This window comes from Mauremys reevesii, linkage group 3 (assembly GCF_016161935.1).
Source record: "Mauremys reevesii isolate NIE-2019 linkage group 3, ASM1616193v1, whole genome shotgun sequence".
Taxonomy (NCBI): Eukaryota; Metazoa; Chordata; order Testudines; family Geoemydidae; genus Mauremys; species Mauremys reevesii.
This window is the reverse complement of record NC_052625.1, coordinates 87,425,499-87,452,797: the sequence shown is the minus strand read 5'-3', so window position 1 is coordinate 87,452,797 and position 27,299 is coordinate 87,425,499. Positions and strand designations below refer to the sequence as shown.

The 27,299-nt window shown below is 43.3% G+C and overlaps 1 long non-coding RNA gene across 18 annotated transcripts in view; it reads right to left on the bottom strand.

Annotated features, from left to right (window-relative positions):
- Window positions 1-27,299, bottom strand: part of LOC120400774 — a 276,808-nt gene that overhangs the window by 44,635 nt on the left and 204,874 nt on the right. For 9 of the 18 annotated variants that reach the window (XR_005596069.1, XR_005596062.1, XR_005596058.1 and 6 more), the window contains one exon: window positions 640-737. The exons of 6 other annotated variants lie outside the window; for them this stretch is intronic. This is a non-coding gene — a long non-coding RNA (uncharacterized LOC120400774). Of the gene's footprint in view, window positions 1-639; window positions 738-16,429; window positions 16,511-27,299 lie in introns of all 18 variants that reach the window. 3 more of the 18 variants (XR_005596063.1, XR_005596064.1, XR_005596073.1) reach the window with 1 other exon arrangement.

The following is a 27,299-nucleotide window of genomic DNA, read 5'->3' as shown; positions in this document are numbered from 1 at the left end:
ATAAATAAATTTCTCTTGTAATAGGTTTTTAAACCTAACCTTGTCATCTTGAAAAATGATGCAAGATTCAAGTATAAAGAAATTGACAAGCTCAAGGGTCATTTTTATATGCATACATCCCATACGATACCTACTGTATCAGCAACCATCCAGAAGATTCAAAAATCCCAACACAGCTTTTACTTTGGAGCAATTACATTAAAAAGCAATAAATGAAAATTAAAGGCCATCTTACCCAATACAGAAAAACATCAAAAAATAAGTGAAAATGAGGTATTCCTTGGTGAAAATTAGCTTATATAAATGAAACAGTGATCATAACCATTGCTCCATACATCACAGCATTAAAGGAGATCTGAAAATCTTTTTGCCTGCCAGAATATGACTTCATTGCTTTGAGTTTCTTCTGCTAAGGCCGATATTGCTAGCAGCAAGAGCAGACCATTTTCCTATACTTCTGCAGTTTTTAGTTGCATCAAGCCAGATTCTGTTCTTACTGATCACTACATGAATCCAGAGTTCCTCCACTGAAATCAATGGAGATATTCTAGATGCATACCACAGAAACTGTTGTTTACAGTGTTGATGTAGCTGTGTCTGTCCCAGGATATGAGAGACACAAAGTTGGTGAGGTAATACCTTTTATTGGACCAACTTCTGTTGTAAGACAAGCAAGCTTTTGAGCTCCAGAGAGCTCTTCTTCAGGTCCTGAAGAAATCCAACTCCAATTGTGGCATCTATAGTAAATAAGTGAAGAAATGATTTTTAAACTTTAATTTTAAATGTTGGATATTTGTATATTTGAAAGTATATTTTCAGAACTCTGACACATTTTTGAAAATCTGTCCTGTTAAGTTTACTCTGACAGAATACATGTGTTATCTGGGAAGCTTTTTAAAAAAGAATTATTGAAAAGAAAAGGGAAAAAAACCCTTAAAAGTGGTTTGGGTAGAAGGAATGTAAATTTCTCTATACAAGACCACACAACAAAGGTTTATTTGATGAGAAGAAGTGTGTTGATTTATTCCTTTCCTTTCCTTTGCAGCCTGGTCTGTGTAGAGTAGGCAAATGATGCAATCCCTCTGGGGGATGGGGAGAGGACAGCAAGCAAGCAAGCAAGCGACTATTTCACAGCACAGTGTATTACTGGCATGTCTGAAGTTATGTAAGCTGTTCCTGAAGCGAATGCAGGAACTCTCAAGTTCACTGCACTGCAGGCAAAGCTGAAAAACAGGGTGCTCAAATCCCCTTTCTGGCTGTAGAACTGCCAATTGCCCATCTCAGTTAAGTACATAAGATTTGGGCCGAATTAGGAAAAGCATCAGAAGTAACCAGATAAAATTACAATTTTTTAAAATGTAGATTAACATTTTTATTTCTAAAAACAGCCAATCCAGAATCAGAACACTGATGATTTTTCATAACTGAAGATTAGCTTTTGTTCTGGTGTTTGAACTTACCAAATGTGTCTACCCTTAAAAAAAAGCAGCCAGGAATTATATGGCTCTTCTAAATTTCTATACAATCCCTTACAATTCTTATACAACATGTTTGCAAGAGTAAATTACAAGTCACATGCATCCTCTCTATTTACAAGTGAGTGACTAGTTAAATGGAGTTTATTTACACTACAATTACACGGAATGAAACTCAGGTTAAGCATTAGATGATTCTACAGTGTAACAGATTTAAACTTTTCAGCATGAGGAATGAGTTGAACCTCATTTGTATGTCTGCCTATGGGCCAGAATCAATTCCCATCAAAGTCAACGGGAGTCTTTCATGGATTTCAGTGGGTTTTTGGATCAGGCCGTATCTGCAGTGTTGCTAAATTTCATGATTTTATCATGACTAATCTTTTTTTCTTAAAACGCCAGGTGCTAAATTCAAGAGACAGCATGACAATTTCAGCATTCATTTCTAAACCCCATGACATGTTTAGCCCTCCTAGTTGTGGAAAAAGTGTAAAGTGAGTGAACACTAAAAAGAGCTCCCTCCCACAGACCACCAACATTGCTTTAACCTCAGGATTTTTGAGGGCTTGATTCATGATTTTTGAACATGGACCAGGGAATATGGTACCTATGTGTGTCAGGGGGTGGAGTAAATGGTGCAACAGTCAAAGGACTTTAAATGGAATTCACTACTTGGTGCTAAATGAATCAGGTTCCAGTTCATTCCAATTTTTTCTACCTCAAGGAGGTTCATTCATTTTAAAACTAGTCTACCTCTAGATTTAGCTCACACTACTTGTCACTGCCCAGCAGTCAAAAGGGATCAGCCACAAGGACGGCTGTCATAGTGTTGCTGAATTGCAAATGGGAAGCAGTGTGGTCTAACAGAGCATGGGACTGGGATTCAGGAGACCTGGCTTCTATTCCTGGCTCTGCCGCTAGCCTGACATATGACCTTGGGCAACTCATTTCAACTCTGTGCCTCAATTTCCCCATCTATAAAATGAGGAGAATGATACTGACCTCCTTTGTAAAGCACTTTGATATCTACTGGTGAAAAAAAATGCTGTCCTGGAGCTAGGTATTAATAATAATACAATTTAGTCTAAAACAAAGTGCCAGCTACGAAGTATATTAATAAAATATTACGTATAGTGCGACATTCCTCCCAGAAAGATCCCAACATACTTTATAATTGTACATTATGGAAACACTACGAGGTGGAAACATGGGAACTATTTAACAGTGGATGTAAACGCTACAATAATAATTTAGGACAGAAAGTGAGGAACACCTTATTCAACAAAAACTGCAGAGGTAAATGAGGGAGAGAGAAAGTAATTAAATTACTCAGCAACATTCTTGTCAATGGAACCATATGCCAAAAAAAACACAATTAAGCACTTAAGTGTATCCTAGAACATCTGAAAACAGAATGCAACATCAGACAAGGAAAAATGCATTTATGAACATATATTTTCAGACAAAAGTGTCAGCCTAGAACTTGTAAAAGTCAAAGCAATCAAGATGACAATAACACGGCAGTGTTGCAGATGTCTAACCATTCGTATGCCAGTTCCTGCTTGTGTCTCCTCTTACAATTTCCAACTTTGACTGCTCCATTTAAATTATTTATAAAACAAGACAAGGTGCTTGCATGGATGATTGGAGGCATTTGAAGGCATAACATCTAATCTGGCTGAACGCATAGCATTGCTGGACTTTAGCACTACTTTTTTACACAGAACTTGTGGCTAATGTACGTGCATTCTGATTTTCAGCTAGGATGACTCAAATAAATCCAGCTGGATCGTCGTCATGTTGTAGCCCTTTCAAGCGGAAGCCAGTCAGATGACAAAAATAAATAAAGATTTGTAGATAGCAAGATGAGCTTTGGCTGGAGTGTGGGGTGGTGAATGCTTTTATCCATCCTTGTATTCTGCTCTATTAATCATAATTACTGATCACCAGACACTGGTAAACCCTTCTGGAAATACTAATGCTAAAGCAGTCAGCCAGGACTAAATGATGGGACCTATGACTCTAAGCATATACTTTCGAAATACTTCACAGATCTTGAAAGACCAGGCCTGCTGACTCCGTCATCAGACACTGCATAAACACTATAAATTCCCCTCCACCAACTGCTGATAGAACATCAATCATATTGTCATTGACGCAATTCCAAAAATCTTGGACTATGAAGGAAACTGCAGACACATCATGAACTGACCCTGCTCTGACCTCCATTAGACAATGAAGACAAAATGAATAGTGGTTGGTAGAACATCTTACTTTAAAAGAAGATGAGGATTTTGTTCCTCCCTGAAACAGAAGAGAACATACCACACATAAGGATGCTACTCTTTAAAAGAAAAGGAATCTGGCAGTACCTGCAACTCCCAAGAAGCTGGTCCCTGAAGGTGTGTATTTTTGGCCTATGCCACATGCACATTGGAAGATGATTTAGACCCCTCCTCTGCATTTAAACTACTCAGATCACAGAAAAAATTATTTTGCTGAAGACAGCAAAACATCTCTGGGACTAGCCATACCAGGTGACTCAAGATAAAATACTGTTACAAGGCTGATAATTTCACAGTCTCCCAATGACACTGTGCAATGCTATTTTTGAGTTCTGCATAATGATATAGTACATTATAGCTGACTAACTGAAAAGGCTAGTGCAACAGCCATATAGTTCCTCCAGATAAGAAGAGCTGTGGCTAATCATTCCCCAACTTGTGTAGGTATCTTGGTTTCCTGCTACACAAAATAAAAAATGACTCTTGTATAATTGCCCCAGAATATCGTCTTGAGCCCAAATAATCTCCCGCTGGCAACTTCAGACTAACATGCTCCATTCTTGAGGCCAGATTTGGGTGCCTTTATTCAAACCAAGTAATATTTTATCTGCTAATAGTCTCCTCAAGGAGTAAAGGTATACTCAACATGACTAAAGGTATCAGAATTAGGCTCTGGCTTTAGGTGGACTGCTTTTAGTAAATGTAACAAACAACTCAACATCGTACAAACAAAGACAAAAACTGCCAAGAAACTGAAATACATATGGCGTGACTATTATTTGGCAGCATTTTGTACCCAGTTTGCACTAGTGTAAATGATTACACAAAGTGCAGAGAAACAGATAATCTGGCCCAAATTTTAACTCTCCTGCCCCATTTCTCCCACTCCCATACATCTGTCTAACCCAGTGATACTCAGACTGAAACTCATGAGCCACAAATGGCTCTTTAATGCATCTCCTGCAGCCCTTTGCAGCATATGATATTAAAACACTCCCGTGGGGAGCGCACAAAATGCCACCCCCTGAATTCTGCCTAGGGCGCCAGAAACTCTGGTGCCGCTCCTGGGTCTGAGTATCACTGCTCTAACCCTTTTCAGGCAAGAGATTTTCTTTCTATTCAGGTAAATGGCAGGCTCAGGCCCATGGTGGCTGTTAAAGAAATATAAGCCAACAACAGGGGCAAAAGGAGAATCCCAGCCGTCTATGGACAGCTGATTAACCAAAAGCATTGAATAATACTGTACTACTGCATGGGAGAGAGAGATGTTAAAGACTTGGATCCAGAAACATTTGGTTTGTCCATTTTCAGAGCTACTAATGGGGTTTGCATAATCATCTCTCAACCTAAGAGTCCGCATTGGGGGTGGTGGGGGGAGGGGGGTGGCAAAACAAAGCCATGTGTTTCTCCCTAATTTGGGACCCCTACGCGTCAGAGTTAATCTAATTGTTGTTTAAATAATAAAGCACATCTCCGGCCTTTTTCCTTGCAAGAATAGCCTTGAAAACATAAATTGACCATTATGGTTGAAAGTTTGTGGCTGTGAGCCTCAGTCTGTTAGCGTTAGTGAAATACTTAAAGATCCCTGGATGGATGGCACTATAAACGTGCAAAATGCTGTTATTGTTGTTAATATCTTTATTTCCAAGGTATTCAAACCTGAAAGTCTCTGCACAGCTAAGAAAACCCAACAACTAAACTCAAGAATTCCAAAAACACAATAGATTTGAATAGCAAAACCAATACTTGAGACAGTAAAAATATCGCCCCACCCCAAACACTATCACCTAACCCAGGGTTTCTCAAACAGGGGTCGCCGCTTGTGTAGGGAAAGCCCCTGGTGGGCCAGGCCAATGTGTTTATCTGCCCTGTCCACAGGTCTGGCTGATCGCAGCTCCCACTGGCCATGGATCTCTGCTCTGGGCCAATGGGAGTTGCTGGAAGTGGCGGTCAGTAAGTCCCTCAGCTCGCACCACTTCCAGCAGCTCCCATTGGCCCGGAGCAGCGATCCATGGCCAGTGGGAGCTGCGATCAGCCGGACCTGTGGACAGGGCAGGTAAACACACTGGCCTGGCCCTGCCCACCAGGGGCTTTCCCCTACACAAGCGGCAACCCCTGTTTGAGAAACCCTGACCTAACCTAGATAATGAAAACAAAGGAAATAAAGAAAAAAACCCACTAAACTCACAACACGCAGCCTGCAATCTTAAATGGAGATGTCAAATGGCTTTCGGTCATTGCCAAGTGCCGTACTACTATGTTTACCTCTGCACAATGTAAGCACGATAGCTGCAGATCTGGTTATGATCACTAATGTAGAAGTAAAACTTGTTGAATAGGCCACACAATGTCTAAGAACAATAAATCAGTTTGCACATGATTTGAACAGCAGCAAACAATGTCTGCTTTAAAAGTTCAAGGGTGAAATCTTGGCCCCACTGAAGTTAGTGGCAAAACTCCCACTGATTTCAGTGAGATTGGGATTTCACCCCAAGGATATGCAAGTTTATGCCTCCTGTAAAGTTTAAACAATTGATTTCAGATAAGCCAGGCAAAACCTTGGAAGTCCAGGCAAAACACAAATAAACTCACTAAAAACACAATATACCTCTTTTCCACTTGGAAAGGCTTGTCCTTCTGAAAACATTTCATTTTAAAATGTCTCTCACAAGCCAAAACATTAATGTGCTCTAGTCCTAAAACTACCATTGATTTTGGACAAGTCACTTCAATCTTCTGTGCCTCATATCCCACATCTGTAAAATGGAGATGATAATCAAATTTATAAAGCACTTTGAGTTCTATGAATGAAAAATGTTGGACAATTGCTACAATATAGCCATTAATAAAGTTTACAATGATCAGCCAATTCCTTCCCATCTCAGTATGGTAGTTTTTCTTTTCTGTTGTTTCACACAGTCTGCCTCAGTAGTGGCATGGTAGTCCAGGTCTGGTTAGTATCTCGCACCACACAAAATAGACAACAAATAGAGGAGCCAGCATTTGGGATTAAACATGCCAAAATTCATTTTTACAGAGCTGATGACTCACTTAATTCTCTTCCCTGCAGCAGGAGCAAGCAAGCCTAAAATAGTCAGGACTCCATCTTATGCTATATTCTGTCCTCCACCCAAAATTTACCTTGATTTTTGTCTTTTGAATAAATTTTCCTGGACTAACACAGCAGGCTTAAAAAAATTAAGCGGAAGATATTTTAAGAGAGTCCAATATAAAAACATGCACAGCACATTTTATATAGAGAGAGAAAATATGGGATCCAATTCTTCCTTATAACAGAAAATCATACTATTATTGTATATAATGGTCCAATAGTACCATTCAACGCTACTGTCCAGTTACATGGTAGCGAACTGGAGCAGAAATAGCCAGTAATGGACACCAGTGACAATGAGGATAGCCAATACATAGGCATCCGGTTATAAACAGACACTTGCCAAGAAAGATGGACTGATGTCCATAGACCGAACTTGTCAAATGATTATAGTCACAAGACTATCATGCCACCTATGGATAGTCACTGAGGAAGGTAATATAAAGGGATAACTATAACATACATTTCAAGTTTTTGCAACACAGTTGATATTGTCTACTTAAGCCTGGTATGTTCCAGTCTATTTTTTACAGCAGATCAGTAATTATTTAATATTTATCAAATGCAGACAAGATACTCAATGCTGTATAAGGGTATGTCTACACTACAAGACTATTTCGAATCAACTTAAGTCGAATTTGTGGAATCGACCTTATGAAGTCGAATTTGTGTATCCACACTAAATACACTAATTCAACTGTGAGAGTCCACAGTAACGGGGCCAGCGTCGACTTTGGAAGCGGTGCACTGTGGGAAGCTATCCCACAGTTCCCGCACTCCCCGCTGCCCATTGGAATTCTGGGATTTCCCCCCAATGCATGCTGGGGGAAAAATGTGTCGAGGGTGGTTTTGGGTAACTGTCATCATTGAACCGTCAATCACGCCCTCCCTCCCTCCCCGAAAGCGCCTGCGGGCAATCTGTTCGTGCACTTTTCTGCTCAGTGACAGCACGGGCGCCACAGCACCGCGAGCACGGAGCCCGCTGCAGTTATGGCCGTTGTCAACTCCTCGCACCTTATCGTCCACCTCTTCCACAGTCAGCTGCTGAGAAATAGGGCTACTTTTCAATGGTGCTGCGAGCACTGGTGGACGTTTTACCAACATCAACGTCGGGTGGCCAGGCAAAGTTCATGACGCGTGTGTTTTCAGGAACTCTGCTCTGTTTAGACGCCTGCAGGAAGGTAGTTTCTTCCCGGACCACAAAATAACTCTTGGGGATGTGCAGATGCCTACAGTGATCCTCAGGGACCCAGCCTACCCGCTAATGCCCTGGCTCGTGAAGCCCTATGCAGGCGCCTTGCACAGCGACAAGGAACTCTTCAAGTACCAGCGAGCAGCGTGACCTGTGACTGTTCAGTTTCTTTACAGAGAAGCCTAACCTGCCCCTGTTTCTTTACCAAGTGACTGTTGACTAGCATCTGCAGTTACATACCCCGTCCACCCTGCTTCCCCCACTTCCAACACACGTTTAAAAATAAAATACATGTTCCACTGTAACTTTACAAAGGTTTCTTTATTGATGACTTTGCATTAAAGGGTTGAAACTGGGACTCAGACTATGCTGGGTAGGGTGTGCGGTGATGTAAAGACCACCTCTAAACTCGAGGAATGACAGGCTCCTGCTCCTAGAGCGGTCTGCAGTGCCGGACTGGTTGTTTCAACGGAGCCTGCCATCCCTCCTTTTTGGGACTCTGTGTGCGGGGGCTATGTGGCCTTGTGGCGGGGGAGGACGGATACAGATTCCTCTGCTGCATGGCTCTGTGGTCCAGGACAGGGACCGTTGCATGAGATCTGTAACCACCCTCCCCCGCTACAAAGTCACGTACCGCCCCACCCACACAGAACCTGCAAACCACCTCCCATACCGACCAGGGTGCCTACTGACTGCACTGTGTGTGTGACCTGCTGCTGATCCTGCCCCCGTCTCTGTACCCTGCTAAAGGTGACTGTCCTATGCAATACCCTACCCCCTTCCCCACCCCCTTCAAACGCAGCGTTGTGTAAAAAAGCATGAGGGAAACAGTAATTAACAGCAAAGTATTTTTAATAATTAACCAGACAGTCAGGGGATGAAACTGGGATTGGGGCTAGGGTGAGTCAGGAAGGGAAGGAATTCTCAAAAATTAGGGTATGAGAGCTTTTGGGTACTTGAGCACTCTGCTGGGGTGCAGTGACAGTTTTCACGGCCCCGGCGCCACTCCTTCTGGTTACTTTGGGTGACGGGAGGTATGGGACTTTGTGGCGGGGGAGGGTGGTTGCAGAGACACTGCGGGGGGCGCTCTGTCCTCCTGGCTGCGGTTCTGCAGAACATCCACAAGGCGCCAGAGCGTGTCCGTTTGCTCCCTCATTAGTCCAAGCAGCGTTTGAGTCGCCTGCTTGTCTTCCTCACGCCACCTCTCCTCCCATTCACTGTGTGAGCACTGGTACAGAGAGAGGGTCTCCCTCCACTGGCTCTGCTGGGCCGCCTCAGCTCGGGAGCACCCCATAACTTCAGCGATCATCTTGTCCCGTGTCTTTCTCTTTCGCCACCTAATCTTTGCCAGCCTCTGTGAGGGGGATGCTGTGGCAGGTCTGGAGACAGTCGAAGCTGTGTGATGGGAAAAAGGTAGTGAATTCCTTGCAAAGATACATTTTTCCGAACAATGAACACAGTCTAGTCTGTGTCTGTGAACAACACCATGCACAGCACCTATCTTGTCCGCACTCCTGCAGCAGGCAATCCTGAAAGCATAAACTCTGCCCCTGTTCCACCCCATCGCAGTGTCCCCTGACCCTTGCACTTCTGGGTTGAGATCCCAGTGCCTGATGGTGCAAATTTCATTGTCGCGGGTAGTACTGGGTAAATGTAGTCAGTCATTCCTTCCTCCGGGAAAGCAACGCCAGACAATCATTTTGAGCCCGTTTTCCCTGGATTGCCCTGGCATACGCCATAGCGTGGCAACCATGGAGCCTGTTTTGCCTTTTGTCACTGTCACCATATGTGTACTAGATGCCGCGGACAGAGGCGATTCAGCAGTGCTACACAGCAGCATTCATTTGCTTTTGCATGACAGCAGAGATGGTTATCAGCCATATTGCACCATCAACCACGCCAATGTAAATTGGCAAGGTGATGACGGGTAGCTGTCCTATTGCACTACACCTTCTGCTGTTGTCATAGGTGCCCCTGGCCGAGATCAGCCGGGGGCGCAAAAGACAAAACTGGGAATGACTCCCCGAGTCAATCCCTCCTTTATGGTATTTAAAAATAGAAACAGTCCCGCCTAGAATATGGGGCAACTGTACTAGGGTTTTAGTGCATCAGAGAACTACAGAGCACAGCCGCTCTGTGTCAGATCCCGCAGGAATAACGAGCTGCGTGCCATTCACGGGGGTGCCCCTGCAACAACCCTACCTGTTGCTTCCCTCCTCCTCCAGCCTTCCTGGGCTACCGTTGTAGTGTCCCCCCATTTGTATGCTGAAGTAATAAGGAATGCAGGAATAAGAAACAGTGACTTGTTAGGGAAATGAAATGAGGGTAAGGCAGCCTCCAGCTGCTATGATAGTCCAGGCAGTACAGAATCTTTCTTTACACATGAAGGGCGGGGGCTGATGGAGCTCAGCCCCCTGTTGCTATGATGAAGACGGTTAGCAGGCCGTCTACTTATAGGCTGATGACGAGGACAGGTAGCAGTCCTATTGCACTACACCATCTATCGCAAGGCTGATGATGAGGACGGGTACCAGTCATTTTGCACCATCAGTCACCCATGAGGCGGGGGAGGGGGGGCAAGGATGCTACAGTACAGTGCCGCAGCATCGCGTCTACCAGCAGCATTCAGTACACATAGGGTGATATTTACAAGAGTCAAGAGACTATTTCTTTCCCTTTTCCTTCTGGGGGTGGGGGGTGGCTGTACATTGACAAGCTATGCCCTGAACCACCGCGGACACTGTGTTTGACTCTAGAAGCATTTGGAGCTCAGCCAAGAATGCAAATGATTTTCGGACACAGTGGGAACTGTGGGATAGCTTGTGTCCTCATTCCCCCCCACTCCCTCCCTCCATGAGCGTCCATTTGATTCTTTGGCTTTCCGTTACGCTTGTCACGCAGCAGCGTGCCGACTCTCTGCTACGCCGTCTGTCCGGAGATTTTTTAAAAATACTTTGGACCAGGCGTAACATTATGGTAATTTTCCTAATTAGATGCAGGAGTCGCAGAGCGAGATCGCCCTGAGGAGGGTCACTGAAGGAGATAGAGAGCGCATGCTGCGTGAAAGCCCGCACAAACCAGGGGCCTATGCAGCCGTGCTCGGGGAGGCAATGCTTCCTGAGTACCTCATGAAAGCCTGGCGCGGAAAGGTGTGCTACCACGGAGCACCCAATAAGGCAGCTCTCCCCAGGAACCTCCTGCGGAGGTTTTTCGATTACCTCCAGGAGAGCTTCGTGGAGATCTCCCAGGAGGATTTCTGTTCTATCCCCAGATATATATATAGAGACCTCCTTTACACATACTAGATCTACAGGTCATGCTGGTAGTACTGTGTCCCTACCGAGTTGGGTGAAAAGAGTGAGAGGAGCCCAACAGCAAAAATTAGGATGTTTGTTCACCAATGCAAGAAGCTTAGGTAATAAAATGGAGGAACTGGAGCTCTTGGTCCGAGAATTGAAGCCGGATATCGTAGGAATAACCGAAACATGGTGGAACAGTAGCCATGACTGGAGTACAGGTATGGAAGGGTATGTGCTGTTTAGGAAAGACCGATGCAAAGGTAAAGGGGGGGGAGTAGCGTTGTATATCAATAATGAGGTGAAATGTAATGAAATAACTAGCAATACAATGGATAATACGGAGTCTGTCTGGGCAATGGTCACATTGGGGAAGAAAACTACTAGAGCCTCACCCGGGATAGTGATTGGGGTGTGCTATAGACCGCCGGGATCTACCCTAGAGACGGATAGAGAGCTCTTTAATGTTTTTAAGGAGGTAAACACTAATAGGAACTGCTTGATCATGGGGGATTTTAACTTCCCGGATATAGATTGGGAAACAAATGCTAGTAACAATAATAGGGCTCAGCTTTTCCTAGACGTGATAGCTGATGAATTCCTTCATCAAGTGATTGCTGAACCGACGAGGGGGGATGCCATTTTAGATCTGGTTTTGGTGAGCAACGAGGACCTTGTTGAGGAAATAGTTGTAGGGGACAACCTTGGCTCGAGTGATCATGAGCTAATTCGTTTCAAAATAAATGAGAGGATAATCAATAGTGCATCTGAGACTAGGGTTTATGATTTCAAAAGGGCTAACTTTACTAAACTAAGGCGACTAGTTAGGGAAGTAGACTGGCCTAACATATTTAGGGATCTAAGGGCAGATGACGCCTGGGGTTACTTCAGGTTGAAGTTGCAGGAGATGTCAGAGGCATGTATCCCAAGAAAGGGAAAATGGCTCGTAGGTAGCAGTTTTAGACCGAGCTGGATGAGCAAGCGTCTCAGAGGGGTCATTAAGAAAAAACAGAAAGCGTACAAGGACTGGAAAATGGGAGGGATCAGCAAAGAAACCTACCTTATTGAGGTCAGAGGGTGTAGGGAAGCAGTGAGAAAGGCAAAGCAGGGTGGAGATGGACTTAGCGAAGGGATTAAAACCAATAGCAAAAGGTTCTTTAGCCATATAAATAGGAAGAAAACCAAGAAAGAAGAAGTGGGACCGCTTAAAACTTTGAATGGAGTGGAGATTAGGGATAATCTTGGAATGGCACAATATCTGAACGAATATTTTGCCTCGGTCTTCAATGAGGCTAATGAAGGGCTAAGGAATAGTGATACAGGGACCGATGGGAATGAGGATATGGGGGTAGACATTATGGTATCGGAGGTGAAAGCCAAACTTGAACAGCTTAACGGAAGTAAATCGGGGGCGGATAATCTTCATCCTAGAATATTAAGGGAACTAGCGAGTGATATTGCTAGCCCGTTAGCGATGATTTTTAATAAATCTCTAAATTCGGGGATTGTACCGTTGGACTGGAGATTAGCTAATGTAGTTCCTATATTCAAGAAGGGGAAAAAAGTGACCGGGTAACTACAGGCCTGTTAGTTTAACATCTGTAGTATGCAAAGTCATGGAAAAATTTTAAAGAGAGAGTGGTTGCAGGAGGCCGATGGCAACTGGGATAGTTTACAGCATGGATTAAGGTAGATCGTGCCAAACCAACCTGATCTCCTTCTTTGAGAAAGTAACAGATTTTTAGACAAGGGAAATGCAGTGGATCTAATATATCTAGATTTCAGTAAGGCGTTTGATACGGTACCGCATGAGGAATTACTGGTTAAATTGGAAAGGATGGGGATTGAAATGAAAATCCAGAGGTGGATAAGGAGCTGGTTAAAGGGGAGACTGCAGAGGGTAGTATTGAAGGGGAACTGTCAGGTTGGAGGGTCACTAGTGGAGTTCCTCAAGGTTCGGTTTTGGGTCCAATTTTATTCAATCTATTTATTGCTGACCTGGGAACCAAGAGTAGGAGTGGGCTGATAAAGTTTACACCAAGTTGGGAGGTATTGCCAATTCGGAAAAGGATCGGGATATTCTCCAGGGAGATTTGGATGACCTTGTAAGCTGGAGTATTAGTAACAGGATGAAATTCAATAGTGAGAAGTGTAAGGTTATGCATTTAGGGATGACTAACAAGAATTTTAGTTATAAGCTAGGGACGCACCAGTTGCAAGCAACGGAGGAGGAGAAGGACCTAGGAGTCCTGGTTGATCATAGGATGACCATGAGCAGGCAATGTGATGTGGCCGTTAAGAAAGCAAATGCGGTATTGGGATGCATTAGGCGAGGTATTTCTAGTAGGGATAAGGAAGTGCTAGTCCCGTTATATAAGGCGTTGGTGAGACCTCATTTGGAGTATTGTGTGCAGTTTTGGTCTCCCATGTTTAAGAAGGATGAATTCAAACTGGAACAGGTACAAAGAAGGGCCACTAGAATGGTCCGAGGAATGGAAGGCCTGTCATATGAAAGGAGACTTGAGGAGCTCGGTTTGTTTTCCTTAACCAAAAGAAGGATAAGAGGAGATATGATTACACTCTTTAAATATATCAGAGGATAAATACCAGGAAGGAGAGAAATTATTTCAGCTCAGTGCTAATGTGGACACGAGGACAAGCGGATATAAATTGTCAGTTAGGAAATTTAGGCTAGAAATTAAGGTTTCTAACTATCAGGGAGTGCAATACTGGAACAGCCTACCGAGGGAAACAGTGGGGGCGAAGGACCTCCATGACTTTAAGACTAAGCTAGATAAGTTTATGGAGGAGATGGTATGATAGGATACCGGGCTTAGTCAATAGGTTAATTAAGTGCCACACTGGTAAATAGTACAATGGGTCAATGATATGTTATTCTTAACCTTTTTCCAGAGGGTATGGCTGGAGAGTCTTGCCCGCATGCTCGGGGTTCAGCTGACCGCCATATTTGGGGTCGGGAAGGAATTTTCCTCCAGGGTAGATTGGCTGTGGCCCTGGAGGTTTTTCGCCTTCCTCCGAAGCATGGGGCAGGGGTCGCTTGCTAATGGAGTGGGGAGATCGGCTAATGTGGCCTGCATCTTGCAGGAGGTCAGACTAGATGATCATATTGGTCCCTTCTGATCTATGATTCTATGATACACATAGTTCAGATTCCTGTTCCATTAATAATAAAAGTTTACATGTTTATAGCACTTACCGACTGATCCTTCCCCTGATTCAGGGTCCGGGTTAACGGCCGGGGAGGGTTGTTGGGGGAATCTCCGTGAGGGTGCTGAAGAGATCCTGGCTGTCGGGGAAACCAGCGTTGTAAGCGCTGTCACCTGCCTCATCCTCCACAAACCCTTCCTCATCTTCCCCGTCCGTGAACATCGCCGAGGAACTGGCCGTCGACACTGTCCCATCGTCAGAGTCCACGGTCACTGGTGGGGCAGTGGTGGCAGGCTCCGTAGCGTCCGTTTGCCGCTTTGATTTTTTGGTAGCCTTGTCTGGGGTCCTTGATTTTCATGCAGCGCTGCGTTGCATCTGCCTGTATCCTCTGTCTCTCATGGCTTTGGAGACATTCCTGTAGGTCTTTGCATTCCGTTTGTTGGAGCGCAGCTCCGAAAGCACAGACTCCTCGCCCCACACACCGATCAGATCTAAGACTTCCCGGTCAGTGTATGCTGGGTCCCTCTTTCTATTCAGAGATTACATGAACTCCTCTGCTGGAGAGCTCTGCATTGCTGCCGGTGCTGCTGAGCTCGCCCCGATGTCCAACCATGAAATGAGATTCTAACTGTCCAGACAGGAAAAGGAATTCAAATTTTCCCGGGACTTTTCCTGTGTAGCTGGTCAGAGCATCCAAGCTCGGACTGCTGTCCAGAGCGTCAACAGAGTGGTGCAGTGTGGGATAGCTCCCGGAGCTACTAAGTTCGATTTGCATCCACACCTAGCCTAATTCGACATAGCCATGTTGAATTTAGCGCTACTCCCCTCGTCGGGGAGGAGTACAGAATTTGAACTAAAGAGCTCTCTATGTTGAATTAAATGGCTTCCTGGTGTGGACGGGTGCGCGGTTAATTCGAATTGAAGTCCTAGTGTAGACCAGGCCTAAGATGCAAACAATACAGAACCCACAGGTGAGGTTTCTGAGCAGTATACTTACAATGCTTTGCAGGAATTACATTTTAATGTCAGGCAAAACGTCAGGCTAGTTTAAGCCCAAAATTCAAGTTTCATGTACAACCCCCCGCCCAAACAGCTGATATGATTAGAAATGCATTCATAAATGGATTTAACATTTCTACTTGAGCCACATATTTTCCTCTAGGCTATCACAGCAGGTGTTTGAGAACAACCACTCACTCTTAAAATAGGACACCCCAGATCCTTTCTACAGCTTTACAATGAACACCACAGTGCTGAAGCTGTATTCACAATTGTATTCAGGTACCCACTGAATGAGGATCAAGGAATGTTAATATCACCTCTCTTGCTAACAGGACATAACACAGAAACGAAAAGGAGTTGTAAGTCAAAACACATATTAAGAACAAAAAAATTCCCTAATATTTAAGGGAACAAATATTTAATATTCTTGCCCATATGGACAAAAATCAGATTGGCTTTTGGACTGATTCTTCTATAACGGTAGCTGTCCAAATTGTGCATCAAATAAAAGGTTGAAGAAAGAATTAAGCAAATCAAAAGAGAAGGCAAAATCTAAACGTTCTACCCTCTATTATAAAATGGGGCAAACAACAATCAAAGAAGAGACTGATAGTTCCAGAATAAACGCAGTATTATTTTCTCTTGCATCATTACTCATCATGACATTCTAGAAAGAGACGCCCAGATACATTTTAACTATAAAGTTATCAAAGGTAGGTGTCTCCATTATGTCCATGAGGATCTAGACTACTAACAAGAGGAAATGGGGCACACAGAGGGAGTAAGGTAAAATGGGGGAGTCGAGTAAAAAGCAAGAGTGCTAAAGACACAGGTACCCAAAACATCCTTACAGGATAGTCACAAGGAAATGGGGATGGAAACCCAGAGGCAAAACTCACATCTGTCTGTGCTTTCTTTGGTCTCCGCCCTGTCAACAAGACAGAGGACCCGATTCACCTTTCATTTCCACCAATGTAAACCTGAGAAGTGAAAGGAGAACCAGGGTTCTAAATGGCTCTCAGTTACATGGATCTAGCCTACATCGAGAGGAGGACAGGGTCTTATCTGAACTGAGATTTGTGGGGTGAAATCCTGGCTCCATTTAATCAATGGCAAAACTCCCGTGGAGGCAGGATTTCACCCCAGAGCTGCACAGCTGTGTACCAAGTGAGGCAGAAAGAGAGCTGAAGTGCTGCGCTGGAGATATTGAATACACTGAAATAACCACATAATATGCTTTTCTGCTTCCAAGAGCTTCTGAAATAATCTGTAAAGCATTTCTCTCTATTTTCCTTTTTACCTGTAAAACTACTTGTCATAGATAGTTTAAAGGATACAATGTAAAGACATTTCATTTCATTGTATTCTTCCACAGGAATTCCCTCATTGCTTAGGAGCATTAAAGAGCCAGACATTTATGTAAAGGGAGTGGTTTGCTCTGAACCACACCCTCCCTTCTTTATACCACCATCCTGACGAAGGGAGGAAAGTTCAGCTGTATTACACTGACCTAGATGACACACTAGTGTCTTCCATTAAGGGCCCCACACATTTTACCTAACTGAGGATGTGACTTACCTCTCAATACTATGAGGTTGGTTTTAGACAAGGGAAAATACAGGTAGTAGCTAAAATGTCAGTAGCCTTCTAACTGCCTATAACTTACTTTATGCCAAGTAAAAGCCCTCTTAGGGAAAAGAAAAAGTCACCCATGTTTTGGTGCCAAAGTCTCAGTTTAGTATCCCCCCCCCCAATGTTCCTGCTGTTCCATCCTGGGTGAACGTCTTCGCTTCTTGAAGAGGAAGCAGGTGGCAAAGAGAGAAAGCGATGGGGAAGGGTAGAAGAGGGAGAAGAGCAGGTAGGTGTTTCCTGATAGGAAGTTATAAAAAATGTGTCAGTATTTTTTGTGGTAACTCTTGTCATTTTTGCCACTGCTGCTGGTGCTTCCGACCCTCAAAGCAGCTGTGGTCAGCAAAATGAAAAGAATCCTGTCCGAACTCGGTCTCAAGCAGAAAATTAATATCTATCCTTGCACCAGAGAGCATGAAATTTGTTCCCTTCTCTGATATAAGTGATTGAATAAGGTTAGTGACTATAATGAACTCTGATTATTTAAATGCCAACATTGGAACACAATACTACTACAATGGAATAAGAATGCACCCCAGATATTAATTAATTCAAACTGGCAACACCTTGCTGAGGGAGCCCATTTTGCATATACGGAATTGAAGCACAAAGGGATTAAATGACTTGCCCAAAGGTCACCAAAAAAAAAAATCCATAATTGAGCTGGGAAAAGAACTTAGATCTTCTGACTCCCAGTTTTGTGCTCTAGCCACAAAACCATCCTTCCTGACAGTAACCTTTTACCAAAGTGTGTGTTATCAGAGAGCTTTATACTAAGGGCTTGTTTACATGGGAAAGTTATACTACTATAAGCTAAGGTATTAATTTAAAATTAAATGCATGTATAACCCCCCACATGGACACTCCTATCCTGGAATGATTTTTTTTTTTTTGTTGACTTACCCCATGTCACTTTGGAAGGAATTAAGCTAAATAAAAAGAAGTCACTTTTATTCTGGAATGAGAGTGGCCACATGAGAAGTTATAGATGCATAACTGGTAAAACTTTCCCATGTAGACAAGCCCTTAGACTCTTGGGTGATAATCACAAATCTATACTTGGTTTAAACATGGTTTCAACATAACTGATTTCTAGCAGTGTGGCCTTCTTTACACTGAGCTGGTTTTGTTTTTTAAGTTTCCCATCAATGCAGAGCCATCCAATAGGAGCTCATGTACAAAAGGTTCTGGTTGCCACTAGCAATCTGAGCACCATGTCATCTAGACTAGCACTGAGCAGGGTTAGGAGACATATTGGTTAAAATACTGGTTGTCACAGATACCTTGTTTAAACTAGAGTTCCAACTACTGCTGTCTCCAGTGGAGCTGACCCATCTCTAATGTTATCATAAGAAAGGACCAGGACAAAACAAAAAACTTAAAAAATAACACATCTTAGATACCTAGTTTTTTGTTTTGTTTTGTTTTTTGTTAAATAGTTAGGTCACATCCACAAGGCCTAACTATGTCAGAAATCAGTTTTCCCTGAAGATGTGCAACACCACAGTTCTGTAACTCAACTCACTTCAAGCCTGTTGCAGATGGGACCTATTGGTAAAGAGCATCACTGACCAAAGAGTATTTGCACTCTGTGTGCATGTGGCAGGGAGGGACAGGAAAGGAAAAGAGAGTGGGCAAGTATTCTGACTATCTATAACTAACGTCACCAAATTACTTACCACGACAAGTCCAATTAAAAGAAAAAAATTCTGGAATTTTTCCACCTTATGTATTTTGAATTTCCCACTGAAATTAAAGTCTTAGGCATCAACAACAGGATAAACCAAACATAGGTTGAGTGGAATTGTCTGGGCTAATCCCTAAACCACCACGAATGTAGAGTTTAAATACCTGGTTTAGATATATTTTCCTTTGTAGACCAAAACCAACACACACACACACACACACACACACTCTGGGAGAGACAAAAAAGGAGTTTAAATATCCACTCCCCTTTGCCGATAACTGGATAGCAGCACCATTTTAATCGCACCAAATGGTGAGAAAAGATTTTTAAGAAATCTGAAGCCTTGTTTAACTGTGCCACTTAAAACTTCCCTGGCTGGGTGTGACATCAGACAATTCGGCATATCCGATTAAGTCCATACTTTTTTTGGTATACTGCAGTTTCCTGAACAAATTCCTTTTTAACCAGTGCTAAACGCTGACTGACGTAGACAGACAGAATAAAAGTTGTGGTGGTACATTGTTGTGGGTTTGGTTTCATAATGTAGTTTAGAGTCTGTAGTTAGTTGTTTTACATGTTTACATTACATGCAACTGCTGCAGAATAGTACTGAGGAGTTCTGTGAACCCAGCCATAGGGTTCATCTGAAACTTGGACTGTAGACTCTATTCTCCTCTCATCATTTATAATGATTTTAAGCTTGTGCTACTCCTATTAACTTCAGTGGAGGTGCTCCTGATTCAAGCAATGAAAACTGAAACTAGAAGTCAGGCCCTGTGATTTTATACAGAAAAAAATTAACTAGAGGCATTGAAATGGTAACCAAGGGGGCTAAGTTAGCTCATTGGCTTTCAAACCTGGACATACGGGTTCAAAACATGCTTTCAGTCACAGATGAAAAGGTTAGTGTCCCATCCAAAACTGCAGGAGGACACTGGTTCACACAGCACAATTCAGTAACCATATTTCACACTTAAAACACTTTCAGCTTCAAAGTCTTTTGCAAACTTTAACTAATTTCAGCATTTCCCCAAGGTGGGGCAGGGTAGACAGAACAAAAGGCACCATAAGTCACCCTTACATTGTTCTGCTTACTTGGTTGGATCAGGAGTGGGCATGATTGGTTTTATTTTCCTGAAGGGCAGCTCAACTCTCAAAAGTTTGGGAAATGTTGAACTAGTTAACCCATCCTCAAACTCCCCTGCATTATGATTCTCTTGTACAGATAGTGAAATTGAGGGAAAGTGGTTAAGGGCCACATTCTAATATCTGTACTAGTAACTCCAGTGCTTTCAGTTTTATACCTGTGTAATCAGAATCTAATCTCAGAGGATCCAATTCTGTCATCCTTATACTGTGGGTACATGCAGACCTTGAGCAGATTCTCACTGAAAACAGAGCATTGCTGCTGCAGTGCAAGCAACAGGGCAGGCTAGCCACCCCAGATACATGCCTTGGGTCTCAGAAGGGTATGTGCTGGGGGGGGGGGGTGTCTCCTCGAGCTGGGAATTGTGTAGACAAAGTGTAGTGTAGACATACCTGCAGAAAAGCACTTCAATCTGAGAACATGCCTAGTGGTTTCAATAAGATTATCCATAGAGCAAGGTGGTATTTGCTGTTTGTAGCAGTGAAATAATCAGGCTCAGAAAGAGCAGGGAATAGTACTGACAATTTCCTAGCCTCCAGTGTTAGGTTTAGACCCTGAGACTAGGCTTCTATCACAGCAGGCAATTTTTGCTCAAGAAAGGCCTGGAATTAGAGGAGTGTTGCATGTCAGGACTGAGACCATGTCTACACGAGCGAGCTTACAGGGGTATCGCTGTACCAGTACAGCTGCATCGCCATAAGGTCACTTGTGTAGCTGCTCTATGCTGACGGGAGAGAGCTCTCTCATTGACATAAAACCACCTCAACGAGTGGTGGTACCTATGACAGCGCTGTGCACGCTAGTCATTATGCCAGTGAAACTTGTGTCATTCAGGGGTGTGTTTTTTCACAGCCGGGTGACATTAGTTTTGCCAACATAAGTGGTAGTGCAGACATGGCCCGAGGTGCATTGACAAACCAGAAAAGAGCCCCAGGACAGTTGAGCCCTGCCCTCTATCATCACAAAGAACCCTATCATACAATCACACTCAAATTTGTCCAACTCTTTCAAAACAAATTAAGTTGTTTGCCCCACAACTCCTACAGGGAGACTGTTCCAGAACCTCACTCCTTTGATAGTTATAAACCTTCTAATTTCCAACCTGAATATTTCATGGCAAGTTTATACCCTTTCGTTCTTGTGCCAACATTGGCCTTTAGCTTAAATAGCTCTTTACCCTTTTGGTCTTTACCCCTGTGACGGGAATCACTCCCCACGCTAGCACCTCCTGCTGGCTGTCCCATGGATTAGTTCTGCTCGCCAGTGCACCTTCTTTTGGTGGGTATCGCCATCACCACTTCTGCTCCTGGACCTATGTTGTTCCAAGGATAATTTTCAGGACACAGCCCTCTGCTGTGCCACACTCTGTGTTCCCCCCTTCCAGGGGACCTGCAGTCCACTGTCCAGCCACTCTCTCAGTAGCAACCGCAGCCCATTGTCTGGCCACTTTCTCAGTGGCAAGGGTGGGAGGGACCCAGGCCCACCCACTACTCTGGGTCCCAGCCCAGGGACCTTGTAGTAGGCCACTGCTTGTGGCAATCCCTCTGACTCCTCAGTAGATTTCCCTAGGCCATTCCCTGTGGTCCCAGCACCCTCCTTGCCCTTGCCTGGGAGCCTCAGCCTGCAGGTCCCTGCAGCACACCAGGAGCAGCTGTTAGCTCCCCGAGTCTCTGCCTGAAGCACTGCTCTGTCCAGGGTACTTGCTGCCATCAGCCTGCAAGGCAGCCAGTCCTCCTCAAGATCCAGGGAGTGATGAACCTGCTCTGCCTTGCAGTTCTTCTTATGTAGGCCTGCCTAGCCCTGATTGGCTGCCTCCTGCGCAGCCTCCCGGTGGCTCTATTAACCTCTTAGAGCCCAGTGTGGGGCGGGCACCCTATGACAATCCCTCAATATATTTAGAGAGAGCAATCATATCCTCTCTCCCCCTTCTTTTTGCGAGACTAAACAAGCCTAGCTCTTCCCGTCTCTTCTTATAAGATAGGCCCTCCATTCCCTAATCATCCTAATAGCCCTTCTCTGCACCTGTTTCAGTTTAAATTAATTTTTGTTGAGTGTGGGCGACCAGAATTATACACAGTATTCCCCAGGAGGTCTAAATAATGCCTTGTACAATTGCATTAATACCTCTCTCTCTCTCTACTGGAAATGTCTTGCCTGATACAGCTTAGGATTGCCTTTACCCCTTTCACAGCTGCATCACGCTGGGGCCTCAGTCATCCTGTGATTGCGCTCCCCCCGCCCCAGGTCTCTCTCCTCATCTGTCACTTCCAACTGATAAACCCCCACATTGTAGCAAAAATTCTCATTAGCCTAAGTATACAACTTTGCACTTGTCACTATTGAATTTCATCCCATTTCTCTCTCTCCAGGCTTCAAGGTGATCCAGATCTTCCTGTACAATACCCTGATCCTCCTCTGTGTTCACCATGCTGTCCAGCTTTGTATCAGCATCAAATTTCATTAGCACGTTCCTACTTCATGTGCCAATATCAATAAAAATATTAAACAAAATTAGTCCCAAGACTGATCCTTGAAGAACCTCAGAAGTAACCTTCCTTCAGCACAATAGTTCATCTTTTGGCACAACCTGTTGCCTTCTCCCCATTTATCCAGTTCCTTATTCACCTTACAATTCTTGTACTAATCCTCATCTTTCCTAATTTAACTAATGATTTGCCATATGGTATGGTGTCAAATGCTTTACTGGAGTTCAGGTGTATTAGATCTACTGCATTTCCCTTATCTAAAAAAATAGTCACTTTCTCAAATAAGAAAATCAGATTAGTTTGGCAATATCGACCTTTGGTAAATCCTTGTTACATTACATCCCCTTTAACTCCATGAATTTAATTGTTCTTTCCTTCACAACTTATTTTAAAGCCTTGAATAGTACTAAATTCAGACTAACAGATTTGTAATTGCCTTTCTTAAATATAGATGTGACATTAGCTATCCTCCAGTCATATGGTGCCAGCCTCAAACAGATAGTTTGATTAGCAATCTGATATGCCAGTTCTTTTAGTAGTAGTTGTTTGTGCGGCATGTGCAACAGAGTCAGAACGTACAGAAGGAAAGCGAAGTCAAAGAAATGATTTTTTGATTTAGTTCTGCATATGGTAAAGTTGACAGCCATTGTTCTCTCTTCTGGTAAAGAGGGCTGTAAGCTACCTCTATTTCCTGTGACAGTCCTACCCCATGAGCTGACAAGCCTCAGTTTCCTTGGGCCAGGTTGTGGGGATCATCATTTTAAGGTTGCTGAGAAAGAAGCCAGGGCCAATCCCATCGATGAGGTTGAATACCAGGACAAATTCTTGAACTGGATTTTGTATTCAATGGGGTATCAGTGATGAGTCAGAGCAACTAGGCTGATGCATTGTTCAGCAAACAGGCAGATGCATTTTGTTTCAACAAGACTCTTTCTGGGTGTGTGGCTTCAATCATGGAGGTCACATATCATGGTGTCTGGGCCTATATCTGACAGACTGGGAAACAATCTTGGGGCCTGTTGCAGATGGAAGTGGATATTTGTGACCCAGCAATCTCTTAATGGCCGTTGGCAAGAGGGTGCAGAGGGGTTACAGGAATCGCCTGAGTCTGGTGTGTACATTCTAATTAATCAAAACAGTCATGTGAGGTCTCAAATAAAAGCCGGTGTCACAGTAGTTATCCCTATCATCACAAACACATGTATGAATATTGTGTAAGGACTTATGTATATGTACTAAAAAGATGTTCTTAAAGTCTGTGTCTGGGGATTGGTCACCAGAGAATGTGAAAAACAGATTTTCCGTCAGGTAAGAAATGTATATCCATCTGTTTACGTGTAAATTGAGTTTTGCCTCATTCAGAATGGGCCTCCTAACATCAGTCTGAACTGAATGCAAATGAAGGATTATAAGAACTTCAGAAAGAAACAGGAAGAGAAAAGACAGTGGGGGGGAGAGAACCTTATCTTGAAGTGCATATTAAAGGTTTTCTTGAGTATATTTTTTGAAGACAAAGAAGATGCCCAGGCACAGTTCCTTGATAAAGTAAAAGGACCGTTGTTTTGCTTCATGAAAAAGTGGTCTCAATAAGGCATGGTTGAAAATGCTGCAGAGAACTTGGGTTGAGACAAGTTTCTTCAGACAGGAGGTTAACCTGTTAGTTGTGTTTAGTCTCTAGAAAGTGATGGTGATTTTATTTCACAGTAAAACTTCAGTGTTACAAACTGACCAGTCAACCACACACCTCATTTGGAACCACAATCAGGCAGCAGAAGACACCAAAAAAAGAGCAAATACCATACAGCACTGTGCTAAACGTAAACTACTAAAAAAATAAAGGGAAAGTTTAAAAAAAGATTTGACAAGGAAAGGAAACAATTTCTGTGCTTGTTTCATTTAAATTAAGATGGTTAAAAGCAGCATTTTTCTTCTGCATAGTAAAGTTTCAAAACTGTATTAAGTCAATGTTCAGTTGTAAACTTTTGAAAGAACCACCATAATGTTTTGTTCACAGTTACAAACAACCTCCACTCCCGCGGTGTTCGTAGCTCTGAGGTTCTACTGTATGTGTAATCATTTATTTCCAATGTTCTAATTCACTATTATTTGAACATCTCTTCTTTGATAATAGATATATTTGTAGTGAAAACAAGAATGAGTTTGAGTGCTTTGTGTTCAGCAGAGTTGTGTACTGAGATATAACTAGCAAGCTGGTGTGTACTGCTCCTTTGGGACCAGCAGGCCTGGTAATTCTCTGAGCATTCAGCAGCTAAGGGGCTGGACACTGCAGGGAATGCTCTGAGGAGTCAGGGGTTGGTCTGTGCCTGCCACTACCTGCGCAGAGAGAGCAAGGTCTGTGTCAGGGCCTGGAAGACAATACAGTTGTGCTGGCAGAGGCTGGTGATTTCAGGAGCTGATCCAGAGCAGGTACTGACAAGACTGGTTCACACTAAGGGCAGGTGACAATGAGGTGTCTCATAACTTTGGGTACCCAGAGAGCATCATGACAATTCACCATGGCTATTTGAGCATGCAATAGTACTGAGGAATCCAGAAGGACCCCAAAGTTTGTGGGCCAATTTAGTAATTGGAAGGAAGATGCCCATGTTATCAGGGGTGATATAGAGAAGCCAAGTTCAGCTTTAGCCTGGTCCTCTTCACCCAGGAGACTATTTTGGCTGGGCATTGAGAAAACTATTAGAAGGTTCTGTTTACATTTGATATTAAAGGAAAAGTAGAGTGTACTGCTGGCACTTTATATTATGTTGTCCCAACCACTCTCCCAGTGGCTTCAATAGCAGGGGAATAATATAGCAGGAAAGACTGAGCCTTATCGGCCACTGCAGGTAAGGGCTTTGGAGAGGGAAGAATAGTTGCCCCCCAGTGACCTCCTGGATTAGGTCTGAGACACAAGACCTGAGTTGTTTCAAGTCATCTCCATAAACTCCTGCAGGTTCTTGGAGGTGAGTGAGGGTATTTGTGTGATAACTGTATCAAATACCACAGAAAGGACCCGTAGGATGAGTACTGATGCAACTTCTCTTGTTTATGGACAAAAGGAAGTCACCCAGCAGAGCTACAAGTACTGTCTCTGCATTGTGTTCTGGCCCAAAGCCTGACTGGGAGGGACCAACTATACTGACAGGTAACAGGTGATGCTGGAGACTTTTCCCCCAGCTTCTTCATTAGCTTGCCTAAAAAAGTGAGGTTATTTAGTGGGTGGTATTTTTTCCTAGTGTCAACCGATATTGACTATACTGCTGGTTGGACCACAGCTGGTTTTAGGGCAATATGTAGACTCCCTTCATTGAAGGAGACAGTAGCAATCTATGTTAGGGCTTCTCTACCATTGAAACGCTACAATGACACAGCAGCAGGCCCCACTGTAGCGGGTTCCCCTTTGCTGTAGTTATTCCACCTCCCCAAGAGGCAGTAGGTAGGTTGATGGAAGAATTCATCCATCAACCTAGTGCTGTCTACAGCAGGGATTAGGCTGTCTTAACTATGGTGCTCAGGGGTGTGGATTTTTCACACCCCTAAGTGACATCGCTGGGCCAACCTAAATTTTTAGTGTAGACCAGGTCTTAGTCAGGTTCTCAGGCATTCTCTACCCTCTTTTTGAAGTCCTAGGTGGTGGTCTCAACTGCCATCTATGCTTTCACATAACCTATTTGTGGATTCTTTATTAAAGCAAACATGGAGAATGTCAAAGATCTAATCATTTGTGTTTTTTAAAAAGCAGTTCTGCTAGGATAGATAAGACCATTCTCTTATTAAATGGCTATTGAGTGCTTAATAAAAGTCTAAATAAAAACAAACTGCTTAGCATTCCACCTTAGCACTCCACACATCTTAGATCAGAGAGATAGCTATTAAAATTTAACAGTGGCTCTTGGACTATAGGACAGAAGTATCTTCTTATTTCCAGATCTGAGACTATGCATGGCACACAGATTATGGAACAGGGTTGTCTTAGAAGCAGGCCTCCTAATAGGAATCAGAGACAGTGTTGCTACATTCTGGTTAAAATGCAGATCCATCTCACAATGGAAAACTATACTTCTTTTGACAAGGCAACCCTAGTCAGCTAGTGATCCCAAACTGGAACGAATGCAAGTACAGATGTCAGGCCCTGAAAGCTAAACACATTAATATAACAGAGCCATTAGACTCTTCTGAAATTTAGGAATCTGTGTATGATTATTCATATTTATGAATATATTCATTAACAGAATTGGGATGTTTAATGAGAGTTGGTTTCTTCCTTTGCACGGGGATTATAAAACAATTATAAGAGAAACAGCTGCATATTAGGGGACAGTATTTTCACCCAAAAGTTCAAACTTGTCCTAACAAATGCTGAATCCATGATGAAAATCCCAGCCATCTGGAAAACTGTAACAGTATCAGTGAACTTCTAAAATGTTTTTTGTTCAAATCTGAGCCGGACACTGGGAACAGGCCAAAGATGTAAAAGCGATAATGTGTCAAATTCTGGGGCCACACAGGATGCAAATGAGAACTGAACTTGTTCCAAAGTGCTTACTTACTACAAACCCCTTGAATAAGCAGCAACAGTGAAGCCATGATGTCCAATCACAATCCTAATATTGCATGGATATCCTGAAATCTTACAGAGATTGTTTATTAAGTGGATTATTTTTTATGACCCCATTGAATTCCTATTTTTCCCCAATGCTCTTCCTGTATTGTCAGCTGTAATCCTCACTTTGTTGGCTTTGTCGTACTATGAAACACATACACACAAAAAATAAAAAATCACTTGATACGTCAGTACTCAAGGAAGAACGAGTGTGTGA